The sequence below is a fragment of the Macaca nemestrina genome, chromosome 15 (assembly GCF_043159975.1).
Source record: "Macaca nemestrina isolate mMacNem1 chromosome 15, mMacNem.hap1, whole genome shotgun sequence".
NCBI classification, from domain to species: Eukaryota; Metazoa; Chordata; class Mammalia; order Primates; family Cercopithecidae; genus Macaca; species Macaca nemestrina.
In genome coordinates, this window is record NC_092139.1 from 47,909,182 (window position 1) to 47,926,216 (window position 17,035).

General features: G+C 33.8%; 1 protein-coding gene across 15 annotated transcripts in view; it reads left to right on the plus strand.

Annotated features, from left to right (window-relative positions):
• LOC105481485 (mono-ADP ribosylhydrolase 2) overlaps positions 1 to 17,035 on the plus strand; it is a 2,105,812-nt gene that overhangs the window by 289,006 nt on the left and 1,799,771 nt on the right. The gene's annotated exons all lie outside the window — the stretch shown is intronic.

Genomic DNA, 17,035 nt, shown 5'->3' on the forward strand with positions numbered 1-17,035 from the left:
AGGGCTATTATCTCGGGTTCTGCACATCTTACAAAGTAGTCGTAGTATTGCAAGTATTGTTTTATCTCAGGCTAACGTATCCATTTAAAGGTCTGGACAGTCATGTTGTTGTAGTTTATGAATGCGAAATTCTTCCTTAAACATAAGTTCTAGCTTGAAATTATTCCTAACCACCATCTACTCCAAGGCCACATGAAATTAATCTTTTACATATGATTTTCTGGAAAGTAAGTTTTTGCTTCTACCTGAGGGAGTACATCTTTATCTGTTTAGAGCTCATTAATGTTTCCTCTAAGATCCCACAACAGCCATTTGTAACACTTCATGGTGCTTCTCATGCAGGCAGGCATGCATTCGCTCTAAGGATAATCAGGATATCATCCTCATCTTCATTGTAGTGACTTCTGTCCCTTTCTGTAGTACTTTGATATAGTACTGGAGTATTAGATCAGGATAATACGGGATGAAATCTTCCCTGAATAAATCATGCTTGACTCTCTGCCTAGGAAATTCCACCCTCTATTTAATGATGGAGAAAAATCCAGTCATCTCTGAGTCTAGCTCAAGTATCTCCATTCTGTGAAGCTTTTCTTAATTCCTCATTTAAGTTAGTCTGTTTTTCTTCTTCTTTGTATAGACTATACCATGCCGCCTCCTAGTTCTGCTTCTGATTCCTTTTCTAGGTAGTCTCAACCTTTCAGAATGATAGATATTAAGGATACAAGGGTGAAACAGGTAGAAGAAGATGTGATTTTCTAATTTCCTTTATTTACTCTGGTTCTTACCAAACAACAGGTTTATCGGAATCAGAATCTTGGTAGCATTCAGATCCAGTTTAACCCTTTTTAAAATATAACAGACTTCTTTATCCTGTTGTAAAAACCCCTCCCAAACTCTTATTCATCCTTCCCTCAAGTTGAAGCTCCATTTGCTGCTACAAAGTACTTGATTCATATCTGTTATTTCATATTATAATATAATTATCAAATGTTAGGGGCCTCATTTCCATGGCAACCAGGGTGAAATTTTGTCTTTACGACAGTCTTAACCCTACTTGATTAAATTCTGGAATATCTTTTTGTCTCCTCTCATTTTTGTGATTGAAAGCATACAAAATGTCCTACAGTTCACCTGTCTGCTGTTCCCAGTTTTTTCTGTCTAACCATAAATGAATCTGTTCATTCATAACTAAAATCACTAACTTTGGCCTCTAGGTTATTTTGATAGTTTTAGAAATAAATGTATATAAATATATAAATAAATTATCAACAATAGAGAAACAAATATACAGGATTGAAGTAATATATACAAGGTGCGACATCACATACAGACGGATCCAAAACTTGGACCTGATCTTCAGGATTTCCAGTGAGAGGCTCCTTCCACTAATAGATGGAAGGGTGGAAAGATGCCTTCTTAAGCCAGAGCTAACAAAACGTATGTTATGCAATGTCATAGTCAACATCTCACTGGTTGTTGTGGTTATGTGGACTTTGGCAGTGCTTATATTCAGAATATGGCTACGTAAGAATCAGATGAAATATAAGGAATGACTCAAAGTTGACTGTAATATTTGAAGTCATTTCCTTTTTTTTTATTTAGCATAGCCACATGTTATTGAGATAGAGTTTTAAATATATCGTTTTATAGGTTGGGTATCCCTAATCTGAAAATGTGAAATTCAAAATGTTCCAAAATCCAAAACTTTTTGAGTGCCAACATGATGCCACAAGTGGATAATGAAGATGATATTTTTAACACTGCAGAAGAAGTACCTATAAATGACATGGTGAAAATGTGTGATCGAACTATTGAAGGAATAGAGCAGCACACATTCATAACAGAACAAGAAATCATGTCAGTTTATAAAATCAAAGGAAGGTTTCTAAGACAAAAAAAATTAATGTTGCAGATGACTCTGAGGGGAACATTTGAAAAACGTATCCAGCAGAATTCCTCCTCATCCCTATAGAATCCATTTCCTCATCCCTTAACTGCTTCTGTTTTTTCTCACCTAAAAAAAAAATGCTGTTTACAGTAACCTTTTAATCAAAACACAGCATCATAGGTAGAGACTGAAAACCTGCTGCTGTTTGTTGTTGCTGTTGTCTAACAGCTGCTGTAGGTATCTGGTGATGCAACTATGCTGCTTAGCTACACTTAACACATTACTTTTTCACTGTATTAATGATATGCCCTAATTTTTTTACTGTTAAGTACTTATATCTGACTAAATGTAAGAAAATGATTGCTTATCAGTAGCATATAAATTCAGAATCAGGAATAATGGTCATGCCAAGCAACCACAGATTGTCCCTATGGGTGGCTGAGATAGTGGCACCTTTGCTTTCTAACCATTTAATGTACACAGACTTTGTTTCATGCACAAAATTATTTAAAATATTGTATATGGCCAGGCACAGTGGCTCAGCATGTAAGCTCAGCACTTTGGGAGCCGAGGCGGGCGGATCACCTGAGGTCAGGAGTTCGAGACCAGTCTGATCAACATAGTGAAACCCCGTCTCTACTAAAAATACGAAATTAGCCGGGCGTGGTGGTGCATGCCTGTAATCCCAGCTACTCAGGAGGCTGAGCCAGGAGAATCGCTTGAACCCAGCAGGCGGAGGTTGCAGTGAGCTGAGATTACACTATTGCACTCTAACCTGGGCGACAGAGCAAGACTCTGTCTCAAAATAATCATAATAATCATAATAACAAATAAAATACTGTATAAAATTACCTTCAGGCTATGGGCATAAAATGCCTATAAAGCATAAGTAGATTTTGTGTTTAGACTTATATCTCATCTCCAGGATATCTCATTATGTATATGCAGATATTCCAAAAATCAGAAAAAAATCCCAAATCTGAAATACTTCTGGTCCCATGCATTTCACCTAAGGGATACTCAACCCATATTGGCATAGAATTTTTTGTTGTATATATTCTTCTTAATAATATATTCAATAAGATAATCCATAACTTTTTTGGATATGAGATTAGATTTTTAAAAATACATTCTCTGTAGTTTCATTGTTCACTTAGGAAACAATAGACTACACTGTGTCATTTAAATAGCACTGATTAGCCAAATGACCATTTTTAATTCCAGTTCTTACTCTGATTTAATAGCCAATAGAAGAAGTTTTTCTAGAGGCAAGATCTTGTCAGAAACAGTTGATGGGTTGCCCTCTGTGGTTTCTTTGTTCTTTTTAGGGTATACTTTTCTATGATTTCAAAGGGTTTTTTTTGTAGATGACACAGAAACTTCTCAGTTTATTCCACTGTGTCATCTAAAATACTACAATTTGCTCCAGAAATTTGCTCTGATGCAGTCCCCTGAAATCGTTCTACCACCCTCAATTGTGGCAGGAAATATGTTTAAAATGTTGTCTCAGTATAATGCAAAAAACAGAGTTAAGAGTGATATGGAAAAGTGATCAGATGAGGTGGAGAGGCAAGAATAGTAGCATGAAGCTCAGTTGCTTATATTTTGACAAGAAATAGGAAGGGGCAAAACCAAGGAGAAGGTGGCAGGGATGGAGAAAAGAGGGTGGCTTTCCAAGAGATAGGCTTTGTCTTGGTTCTGCCTGCATAGTTGCAGCACTTGAGGGTTGGAGAGGGACCACAGGGGGTCACAGAGCTATGTCTCCAGCATCAAAATTAGAGGGCCCAAAGATGTAATTCAGAAGTTTGGGATGCAAACTTTTTTGAAATTCTCCCATGAGATCTTTCATCAAGATCCTGATTGTTGTCATATTGAGTTTGTTTTCATAGCAAGATTTATTGTCATCAAGTTCTATCATATCTTGTAAAGCTTTTTTTAAAAAAAACCTTCAGAGTGATTTTGAGCTATAGTATGGCAAAATGTATACCCTGCTACCTTTCTGGAGCCATACAATATACTAAGATAGAAAATATAAGGTGGCACATTGTATATAACACAAGTGATAATGGATAAACTGAATAATAGGAAGTACTCTCAAGTTGCACCCAGACATGGGGGTAGGGGATGGCAGTATAAAATGATCATCAACCACAGTCAAAGTATCAAAGGAGAAGCAGGACTTTGGAGCAGGTGTGTGAGTTCTCAGGGATTCATGGGAGGGGTGAGGGTGGATATGGGAGAATAACTTTACAAAGTATTGAGGGTAACAATTATAAAGTTTGGCCTACCCAGAAGGACTGGATAGGGATGCTGAAAAAGATGAAAGAGCTCACCTTTTTCCAACCGAGATTGACTATACGTAGGTGGTTTCATTTTGAAAAAAACTGATTTGGACCTCCTCTGGGCTGTATGTGGGCACAGTTGAGAGATGTACTGTCCCACCTTTCTGATAAAGGAACTACATAAATTATTGCTTTGTTGCCCATTTTAACGAATGACATGTCTGTATTGTATTATAAATAGATTTCTCCTCACCTCCCCATCCCCAGCCTGCTCATTTACATTTCTTTTAGTTCTTTGAAAAATTGAAAACATCACTGGAATACATGATAACCACTATTCATTTCTTTTGACTTTCATTTTCTAAGAATAATGAATACTTACCTACTGCCCTCCATGCTACTTCCGAAAAGTGGTTTGGAAAATACCCTTTGAGCCAGAGTCTTGAGTAGAGTGTCTAGATCAGGAGTGCCCTGCTTGAGCCATTGTGTCCTTTAGAAAATGGCAGTGTATCTGGCAAATTCTTGACTGGGGAATTGTAGATGGATCAGGCATTGTCTGATTCCCTTATTTTCTTTTACCCATATAATTTGCCACCTTGTACCTTTTCAAATATATTGAATTGTCCTTAGTATATGTAATTTATTTCCATAGAGTCTCTAGCTTGTTGTACTAATAAAGTGATAATAATAACAGTAATGACGATAATAATGATAATAGGTATAACTGAAAGTACGACTCTATTATAAAGTGATCTTATCTTATTTAAGCCAGTAATTGCATTGCTGTTTAAAGATTTTTTTGTTGTGGTTCCTCATGGAACAGGAAAGTTCTAATTGATTGTCGACAAATACTATGACTAAAATTAATATTTATTACCTAACTGGAAAATAACATTTTATAATAGTTTGATAACATTTTAAACAGCTTTTGAAAGCTACACATGCTTTTATTGCTGGCACTTCTAGATTCATAAAATTAAGTGACAGATGAATTCAAATGTGTTTGAAGACCTATGTACTATCAGATCACAACAAAACTTCCTAACTGCGATACACCAAAAAATAGACATTTTTGTGTATGAGGTTAAACCATCTGTCTTACTGCACTGTGCAGTGTACTTTTTTCTGTTTTCTAATTGCATATCTTCTTTTTCTCTTGGAAAACATTTCATAAAGGTACTTTAAGAAAGAAACTTGAAGTTAAGCTCCTGCTATTGGAAAATGTTCTGTATACTCTTAATGAATTATTTGTATACTTGTCATTAAAACACTTAATTATATTCTTACATTACAATCTTTGTTTTATCTAAACTTGTGTTTCCAAGGGTATATCTAGGTAAGATTTAATGGAACACACCACACTTTTTCAGATTGGATATTTTACTCGAATAAGACGTGGTTGTATTACAGATGGAATACAGTCAATTATAATATTTCTACATATGTTAGAAGAGCAAAGGTGAAATAGCTAAAACCCATTAAGGATTTAATAAAAGGACTCAAAATATTACCACTAGCATTTGTTAATCTAAGTGTTAAAAATGTCTGCCTCTGAAGCCAGCGGAAAACAATTATTTAAGCTACTGGAAAATAGACACTGAGGAAAATGGTGCTTTCAGATATCTTTACTATGTTTTTCTATGCACTGACATGATAGGTAGTAGAAAAGATTGTTGAAGTGTGAAGTGTACCAAACTTAGGCAAATACTAGAAAAAGGTCTAGAATGGTTAAAAACCAAAGGAGTTTAAGGAAGCTAAATTTCCTTAAGACCATATATCTATTAATTTGCCTTCTTGGGAGCTTCATCTGCCCATATTTGCACTAGTTTTTTTTCTTGAGGTTTACTTTAAATCTACAGTACTCACTTAAAAAAAATCCTTAATTTGGTTCTAAGCAATAATATCTGTGAATAAAAGTTTAACATTTTAGCTCTGTCTACCACTTAAAATCTTTTACGGGTCCCACTATGGACACACTGCCTTGGGGAAGATGTCAAATATATCAGAGGGTGACTGTTTCATGAAGATGAGAAGTAAGAAATGGAGGAAGAAATCTAGAGAGCTAAATACAGAATTCCATAATTACAAGAGTCAGGAGAAAATTGCACACATCTATGCTAAGTTTATCCAAATCAGGTCTCTCCAATTATATTGTGAGTGGGTGATGTGAGCCTATCTGGAGACTTTTCTGTTTCCCAGTCACTGTTTCCCCCAATAATTATCCTGGCTATATGGGATCAGAAAAATTGTGGAGTGGGCTTTAGTTTTCCACCTTTCCCTCATGTAGAGGATTTGCTGCTGTTCTTGTTTTCTTTCACCCTATAAAAACCCCAAAGAGGAGTCTGTTAAAACCTACTGATTTTTCCCATTTATTCTATGTATCCCTACTTTAATATTCACATCTTTTATGTATTATTTATATATTTTTTGGTCTCTTTCCCCTCACTTGTGTACAGCTTCATGAAGACAAGAATTTGTGTGTTTTGTTTACTGCTATATTTTGAATTCCTAGAACAGAATCTGGCACATACCAAATGTTCAATAAATATTTGCTGAATGAATGAATGATGAATGATTTTAGCTTTGAATATTATCTCATGTTCTTGTTATTTATTATCCCCTGTCTTAATAATAAATTTCCTCTCACCCAGCATTTAAAATGGATTTTTTTTTCTTGCCTTGTTTGGTCTCTTCTTTTTATTTAGGCTGCAGCTTTTAAAGCTAAATGTTATTTAGTTGTAGCATTAATTTATAGTTGAAGCTCCAAAAATGTTTTATTTTTCTTTTATCATGGTAAAATCAATCCTTTAATTTTATTCTCCCTAGCCATTTCTAGCAAAAGATTAAAATTATATACTTCATTAATTTTCCTGACACTGTAAAATTCAGTTTTACAGTATGAACCCTGTTGTTGAGTGTTATTATACTTCTTGTGCTTTAAACTTTTGTCATTTGATAGCAATGGTACATTTCGAAGGATACATATAAATGATATGTTTGTTATTTTTTTTTCTTTTTAGTATTCAAGGAGATTCTGACAGAAAATGGTATATTTTATGAGTAGTGATTTTGTGAAAAACATTTCAGAGCTTCAATTTCCCCCTTGCTTTGATAAATACCTTTTACTTCAGATAACATGGTAGTTTCGGTCTGTTGTTAGTAAATATAGTCTTATGGTCTTCAGAAGAAATGTTTTAACATAACTTCTTTTTACTTGTTTACTTTATATTTCTTTAATGCATAAAGTATGTTCTCAACAAATAACTGTGGCAGAACATAGGTGATTAATCAATATGACTACAGTATGACTCTAAGATATGTATGTGAACGATGCTGTAGTATGTTTTCCCCAAATATACTAATTTCTCCTACTTTGGATATTTTCTAAAATTTTAATCTATATTTTTAGATTGTTAATATTTTCATAAAAGCTACTTTAAAAATAATGTCCATATATGTTTGAATTTTATTCATTTTATTTTATTTTATTATTCATTTTATTTATTTATTTATTACCTCCAAGCCTGTTCTTTTTCTCTACACTTCCTTGCTATTGAAATCAAGTACAATGCTTTTGATCTACAATTAGAATATTTATCACCAAGGGGTCAGAATCTGAACTTTTTCAAACCTCTGGATTCGAAATTCTGTGTGTTTTCTGAGTCAAAGGATGAGTAAATCTTTGAACTTCATAGGCCGTAATGCAAGGCAGACAGCAAGAAATACAAATACTTTGCTTTCTTGTTCATTGTGAGATACAGATGTGCATTTGTTTGTTTCATATGCCCCTCACTTTTTTAGTCTAAACCAATGGGTGCAATTAAATTAGAATAAATGTAAAACAAAAAATTAAAGTAAACCATTATTTAGAAAATTCAAGGACTCTCAAATGTGAAAAGCAAATAGATTTCCAAATGCCTGATAATTTAAAACAAAATTAATACAAAAATTAACAAATAGAGCATTAAAAAATATAGATATGCAAATATACTAACATGGAGGACATTTTTTTTTCTGAAAAAATATGTAAATCTACAATCTTTATGAAACGTATTTATTTAACACATTTATTAGTGCATTATTATTCAGGACTGAATTTTGTGGTATATTGAGGATTTTACTAATACCATTTTGCTTTTAAGATATTTTCCATTGTCCTAATTCTCTAAAAAATATTTGGAAACTATTTTTCCAATCAAATTTTCAATATTCAAAAATTTGATGTTAGCTTTAAGAACTGCTAAGAATATATACTTTAATGTATCTACATGATTAGCAGTGAAGTGTCATTTTTAATAATTTAGTGAAAAAAAGGATAAAGATTGTGTCATAGTGTGTGGTAATATAAAATTAAGATACAAATAGGGCCTAGTTTTCCATACATGTTAAAATATTTTATTTTTATCAGGTAAAATTAATTCTCTAATTTTATTCTCTTTAGTCATTTATTATTTATTTCTAGTAAAATAAGGAGAGTTACTTTTTATCTGAAAGAAATTCAGCTAGTTTTCACTATGAAATACTAACCATTTCCACGAAATAGTTTTTTACCAGTGCTGCTAAGAGGTTACATTAAATAATTTTGTTCTATCCATATTTTAGTAATTATGCTACAGCTAGCCCTCTTTTCTAAAAATGGAATTAAAAAGAAGTGAAATATTTAAATTATATACAAACTGAAAAATATAATTTCTAGTTTACAATATTACTTGCTAGTAAGCTTCCATTTTAGTATGCACACTCTAATAGTATTCTCAGCTCCTTTTTTTCCTTTTATTACCTTATCTATAGTCTTATTGCAATGCAGGTGAAAAAACATACTACCCTTATCCTTCATTTTCTTGGTGAAAAATTAGCAAAGAAAGATATGTAAATTTCCCAGCTGGAAGAATATATGAAGGAGAAATTTTTCAGAGAACAAAGTAATCCTGAAAAGCGCTTGGAGAATACAGAGTTTGGCTTCAGGAGTTTCTTCCAAGATCTTCCCAACTACACTATGGGCTACCATGGATATGGATTTTTCACTGTTTTGTTCACTGCCTTGTCCCCTGTAATATGGCACTTAATAGGCTCTCAGCCATTTATTGAATAAATGGATACATTTTAATACAAGATTCCCAAATGATTCTGATGGAGAATTTTTGTAAATTCTCCATTTCTAGAGACTTTCATTTGTTGTATGTGTTGGAAATATCATTTCCCATTATGTAGCTTACCTTTCTTTCTCTCAACAGTGTTTTTTTATAGAATATTTTATTGTATTTTTTAAAGTGACAGAAATATATATATTTATTGTGTACAATATGATGTATATTTGAAGGGAGTAGCACTCACACTATCCATTTTTCTTGCTTTGGCCAGGAATTTAGTTTAATTTCAATTTGTCCTTGGCTGAAAATGCCTCACAGGAGCCCCCTCCCATTTTCCCGTAAACCTTAGAGATTGTTTATTCAAATTATACGTTTATAATACCCCTTCAGATTTTATGATAATCTACACAAAGAAATATACTTTGTGTATATACACACCCACCGTACTGTATAAATACATGTATATAACTGAAACAAAGTTTTCCAAAGTAATACTTTTATTATGTGTTATGTATTCTGATTTTTTAAATTTTATTCCATTTGAATATTTTTTCAATGCTTATTCAATTCATTAAATCAGCAGTTTTCAGACTTTTTGTTTTTTAGGACCCAAAAGAACTGTTGTTTATGTGGGTTATATTTATGGATATGTACAATATTAGGGTCTAAGAGATTTTTAAAGTATTTATTCATTAATTTACTTAAAAACAGCAATGAGAGACTCATTAAACAAAGTAACACAAAATAACATGTATTTTAGGAAAAATATTTTCCAAGCAAAAATAGTCAGAATAGGGGCCTTGGTTTTCCTTTTTGCAAGTCTCTTTAATGACTGCCTTAACAGAGGAGAACTGGATTCTTGCCAGAGGAGAACTGGATTCTTGCATCTGTTTCTGTGCTCAATGTATTATGATACCACATGTCATCTAGCTTCTGAAAAACTCCACAGTATACTCAGAAGAGAGTGACAGTAGAAAAGGCAAATAACATCTTAGTTTTATTTTGAAAATAGTTTTGACCTCATGGATCCCCTGAAAGGGTCTTGGCCATTCCAGGGGATCCCAATCCCATTTTTAGAACTGGTACATTAAAGTAATTTGCATACCACTCATTAATGTGTAGTAACAACAGAATAAAAATGACTGCTTATATCAGTCAGTATAGGCTAGGTTATGTAACAAACAAACCCCAAGTCCCAGTGTCATAAAACAACAGACCCTTATTTCTCACCTTCCTAGATGTCCATTGAAGATCACTCATGGAGATCACAAACAGAGCAGCCCTCATTTTAAATGTTGCTGGATGCTAGGGCCAGGGCAAAAGAGAGAGAGCTCTAGAAGATCTCAGGCACTCTCAATGTCTGCTCACAGCTCATCTGCCGGAACTCATTACATGTTCACATTTATCTCAAAGAGGACAGGAAGTGGAAAGACCTGCAATGTTTTTGGCAAAACACTAATAACTACAACATTCTGTTCTTTAATACCTCTCATAGGGTGTTACAAGATAGAATAGTAGGAGTTCTAGAGACTTTCATTTGTTGTATGTGTTGGAAATATCATTTCCCATTATGTAGCTTACCTTTCATTCTCCTAACAATGTTTTTTTATAGAATATTTTATTGTATTTTTAAAATTGACAGAAATATATATATTTATTGTGTACAATATGAAGTATATATACATTGTATACATACATACTGAATGTATGTATAGTGAAGTGTATATGCATTGTGGATTGACTAAAACAAGCAATTTGACATATGTATTACAATTTTTGTAGTGTAAACAACATGCATTCTCTTAGCTTTTTAAAGAATACAATATACTGTTATTAACTATAGTTACCATGTTGTTCCATAGATCTCTTGAACTTACTTTTCCTATCTAATCGAAATTTTGTATACTTGGAGCAACATTTCCCCAACCCTCCCCTGTGACCTTGCCCCACAGAAATAGAGAGTGGAATGGTGGTTACCAGGGACTGAAGCTTTTATTTTTAATGTAGTCCTATTTACCAATTGTTTCCTTTAACACAGTACTTTCTATGTCTTGTTGTAGAACTTTCCCTACTTAAATGAAATGAAAATGTTTTCTTCTGTTATTCTTTAGATCCTTTATTACTTTGTTTTCTTATTTAGTTCTTAGTTTTCTTATTTAGTCTAATAGATATTTTTAATCTACCTGGAATAAATGTTCTTAATGTGTGGTGTGAAGTAAGGTTCAAATGCATGTTTTCAATATGTTGACTCACACTATTTATTTAAAAGACCATCTCATTTCCACAAGTGTCCATATAAGCATAGATGTGTTTTGGAACTTATTCCATAGGGCATATATTTGTTTTTTTTTTCTAAGTTCATTTTGGCTATTCTTGACCCTTACCACCTTCCTGTGAATTTTAGAATCAGCTGTATATTTCCACCGTGTGGTTACATTGAAATAACTCTGGGAGAACAGACATTTTTATAGTGTTGAATCTTTCAGTTCATGCACATGGTAATATGGCTGTTGTTTTCTTTCATTAATATTTCACAATTTTCTCTCGTACATCTTTTGTTTATTTAATGTTATTAAGATTATTTAATATTAATATAGATGGTATTTTAAAATTTCTTTTAATTTACTGTTAGTATTTAGAAATGCAAATGATTTTTATGCATTTATCTTACATTTGATAACCTTATTAAGTTCATATTTTAATTCCAGTAGTTTGTCTGTAGTTTATATGTTTTGACTCTCCTCTATAGTTAATAATAGTTTATTCCATTTTGACAACTAAACCTTGTTGTCTCCTTACTTTCTTGCCATAGCTAGGATCTCCAGTACAATTTTGAATAGAGCCTGTTTTCTTTTTTCTTCATTTTTTGATTTCATAAAGTTTTCAGCATTATGCTGTTAATTATTATGCGTGCTTGTGTGTTCCAAATAGATATTTTTTGCCACCTTAAGGAAATTTTCTTCTACTAATTTGTTGTTTATTTTTAGAAATCATAGATTTTTGAATTTTTTATTTTTCTGCATTATGAAAATTATATAATTCTTGTTTTATTATACAAAGTATAATAATTTTTGAATATTATTAAAGTATAATAAATTTTGAATAAGTATAATTGATTTTTGAATATTCAATGAACCTTGCATTCCTAGAGTAAACCCACCCTTGTCATGATATTTTATATACACACACACACACACACACACACACACACACACACACACACAGATTTAGCCTGCTAATATTTGATGTAACCATTTGCAAATATTCTTGAGTGAAATTGTCCTATACTTTTAAAAAAATCATATCCTTATCACATTTTGGTACAAAAGTTACTTTGCCCTCATGAAAAAAATTGGAAATTGTTCAGTCTTTTTCTAATTTTTGAAAGAGTTTGTGACACGTTAATGTCATTTCAGCCTTCAACTTTTTGTAGAATTAACTGATAAAGTCATCAGTCCTGTAGTTTTCTTACAGAGAAGATTCAAGAAATGGATTCAATTTATTAATAGAAATAGGACTATTTGATTTTTCTATTTTTCTTAGAGTTTAAGAGGTGTGTTTCCAAGAGCTTATTCATTTTATCTAAATTGTAAAGTAATTGGCATGAATTTACTGGTAACATCCTCTTACTACGAGGTCAGGAGATCGAGACCATCCTGGCTAACACGGTGAAACCCCGTCTCTACTAAAAAATACAAAAAACTAGCTGGGCGACGTGGCGGGCGCCTGTAGTCCCAGCTACTCGGGAGGCTGAGGCAGGAGAATGGCGTAAACCCGGGAGGCGGAGCTTGCAGTGAGCCGAGATCGTGCGATTGCACTCCAGCCTGGGCGGCAGAGCGAGACTCCGTCTCAAAAAAAAAAAAAAAAAAAAAAAGAAGTTACTTTTTAAAGTATGTAGAATCTGTAGTGATATTCAATTTTTTATTCTTTTGTTTTGTTTTGTTTTTTGAGACAGAGTCTCTCTCTGTTGCCAGGCTGGAGTACAATGGCACCATCTCGGCTCATTGCAACCTCCACCTCCCAGGTTCAAGCAATTCTTCTGCCTCAGCCTCCCGAGTAGCTGGGACTACAGGTGCGTGCCACCATGCCCAGCTAATTTTTGCATTTTTAGTAGAGACAAGGTTTCACCATGTTGACCACGATGGTCTCGATCTCTTGACATTGTGATCCACCCCCCTCGGCCTCCCAAAGTTCTGGGATTACAGGTGTGAGCCACTGCGCCCGGCCCAATTTTTAATTCTTTATATTGATTATTTATGCATTTTCCCTTTTTCTGATATTTCTCTGAGTGTATCAATTTAGTTATTTTTATCAACTAAATAATTTTGAATTTATTTGGTTATACATTGATTTTGTTCTTTACTATTTCTGACTACTCTGTGATTTTTTTTGCTACTTTTTCTCACTTGAGATTGATGCTGCAATGACAGAGTTTCAGCCTTTTCTCTTTTTTCATATGTACATTTAAGGCAACCAGTTTTCCTCTAGGTACAATTTTAGCTGCATCCCACAAATTCTGATACACAGTGTTTTCATGATCAATTAGTTTTTAGCTTTTTCAGTTTTGATTGTGAATTTTCTGTGATGCATTTGCAAACTTCCTAGTTATCATTTTATTATTGATTTCTAGCTTAATTCCATTTGGTGAGAGAACATGATCTGCATGATATCATGTTAGTTTTTAAAACTTTGTTGAGACTTGCTTTGTTATTTACCATGTTGTAAATTTTGATAAATGTTTTGTGAACATTGAAAAGAATGTGCATTTTTAGGTTCTATGTGAAGTTCTATAACGATCAATTAGATACAATTAATCATGTTTTTAAAGTGCTTTATATTCTCAGTGACTATATATGTGTGTGTGTTGGTGTGTGTTTACACATATGTATATTTTTCTAAAGAAATGTTTTTGAAATGTACTATGATTGTGGATTTGACTATTTCTTCTTTGATTACGTGATGTTTTGCTTTATCTCTTTCACCTATATTATGTACATACCTTCCTGGTAAATATCTTTCTTTGTCTCTAGAACACTTTATCTACTTTGTTTTTGATATAAGTATAGTTGAACTAGCTTTTCTTTTGGTTAGTATTTGCATAGTGCATATTTTCCCAGCTTATTACCTTCACCATGTCTATATCCTTTATGTGTTTCTTTTCTTTTTTTTCTTTTTTCTTTCTTTCTTTCTTCTTCTTCTTCTTTTTTTTTTTTTGTGTGTGTGTATACAGTCTCACTTTGTCACCCAGGCTGGAGTGCAATGTCATGATCTTGGCTCACTGCAACCTCCACATCCTGGGGTCAAGTGATTCTCCTGTCTCAGCCTCCCAAGTGACTGGGATTACAGGTGCCCACCACCATACCTGGCTAATTTTTTTTTGTATTTTTAGTAGAAATGGGGTTTCACCATGTTGGCCAGACTGGTCTCAAACTCCTGACCTCAGGTGATCTGCCCACTTGGACCTCCCAAAGTGCTGGGATTACAAGCTTGAGCCACCATGTGCAGACTATGTGTTTCTTATAAACAACAAAAGGTTAAGGTTTTTTAAAAAAATAAGATAACAGTGTTTGTCTTTCAATTGGAATAGTTCATTTAAATTTAATATAACTTCTGATATATTTGGTTTAAAGTCTACCATTTTACATTTCGCTTTCTAAATTACTGGCAGTTTTTTTTTTAAATTTATTTATTATTATTATACTTTAAGTTGTAGGGTACATGTGCATAACGTGCAGGTTTGTTACATATGTATACTTGTGCCATGTTGGTGTGCTGCACCCCTCAACTCGTCATTTACATCAGGTATAACTCCCAATGCAATCCCTCCCCCCTCCCCCCTCCCCATGATAGGCCCCGGTGTGTGATGTTCCCCTTCCCGAGTCCAAGTGATCTCATTGTTCAGTTCCCACCTATGAGTGAGAACATGCGGTGTTTGGTTTTCTGTTCTTGTGGTAGTTTGCTAAGAATGGTGGTTTCCAGCTGCATCCATGTCCCTACAAAGGACACAAACTCATCCTTTTTTATGGCTGCATAGTATTCCATGGTGTATATGTGCCACATTTTCTTAATCCAATCTGTCACTGATGGACATTTGGGTTGATTCCAAGTCTTTGCTATTGTGAATAGTGCTGCAATAAACATACGTGTGCATGTGTCTTTATAGCAGCATAATTTATAATCCTTTGGGTATATACCCAGTAATGGGATGGCTGGGTCATATGGTACTTCTAGTTCTAGATCCTTGAGGAATCGCCATACTGTTTTCCATAATGGTTGAACTAGTTTACAATCCCACCAACAGTGTAAAAGTGTTCCTATTTCTCCACATCCTCTCCAGCACCTGTTGTTTCCTGACTTTTTAATGATCGCCATTCTAACTGGTGTGAGATGGTATCTCATTGTGGTTTTGATTTGCATTTCTCTGATGGCCAGTGATGATGAGCATTTTTTCATGTGTCTGTTGGCTGTATGAATGTCTTCTTTTGAGAAATGTCTGTTCATATCCTTTGCCCACTTTTTGATGGGGTTGTTTGTTTTTTTCTTGTAAATTTGTTTGAGTTCTTTGTAGGTTCTGGATATTAGCCCTTTGTCAGATGAGTAGATTGCAAAAATGTTCTCCCATTCTGTAGGTTGCCTGTTCACTCTGATGGTAGTTTCTTTTGCTGTGCAGAAGCTCTTTAGTTTAATGAGATCCCATTTGTCAATTTTGGCTTTTGTTGCCGTTGCTTTTGGTGTTTTAGACATGAAGTCTTTGCCCATGCCTATGTCCTGAATGGTACTACCTAGGTTTTCCTCTAGGATTTTTATGGTATTAGGTCTAACATTTAAGTCTCTAATCCATCTTGAATTAATTTTCGTATAAGGAGTAAGGAAAGGATCCAGTTTCAGCTTTCTACTTATGGCTAGCCAATTTTCCCAGCACCATTTATTAAATAGGGAATCCTTTCCCCATTTCTTGTTTCTCTCAGGTTTGTCAAAGATCAGATGGCTGTAGATGTGTGGTATTATTTCTGAGGACTCTGTTCTGTTCCATTGGTCTATATCTCTGTTTTGGTACCAGTACCATGCTGTTTTGGTTACTGTAGCCTTGTAGTATAGTTTGAAGTCAGGTAGCGTGATGCCTCCAGCTTTGTTCTTTTGACTTAGGATTGTCTTGGAGATGCGGGCTCTTTTTTGGTTCCATATTCTTGAAAAGAGTGTGATATCAATGACTACTTTTACCATTTCCTGAAAAATGCAAGGATGATAGAATAAGATAAATTCATTTATTTTTCTTCTATACTCATGTCATATTGAAGGTATTTGACTTTTATTTATATTATTTATTTTTACTTTTATTTTTACGTTTTTGAGATGGAGTTTCACTCTGTCACCCAGGCTGGAGCTGAGTGGCACGATCTTGGCTCACTGCAACCTCTGCCTCCCAGGTTCAAGCGATTCTCCTGCTTCAGCCTCCTGAGTAGCTGAGATTAGAGGCATGAGCCACCATGCCCAGCCTATGTATATTTTAAATCTTATAGTGCATTATTATTAACACTATTAGAGAGCCAATATAAATATAGATTTATCCACCTATTTGTTCTTCATTCCTGTCTTCATAGCCATACTTCCAGCTGAAATTATTTCCATAATACCATTTAGTGTTTCCTTTGGTTTTTAGTCAGCTAGTGAAAAATGTTCACTGTTTACAAATATGGTTATTTCAAAAGATATTTCTACTGGATTTAGAATTTTAGGTTAGAATTTTTTTTTATTTTTTGCACTTTGAAAATATT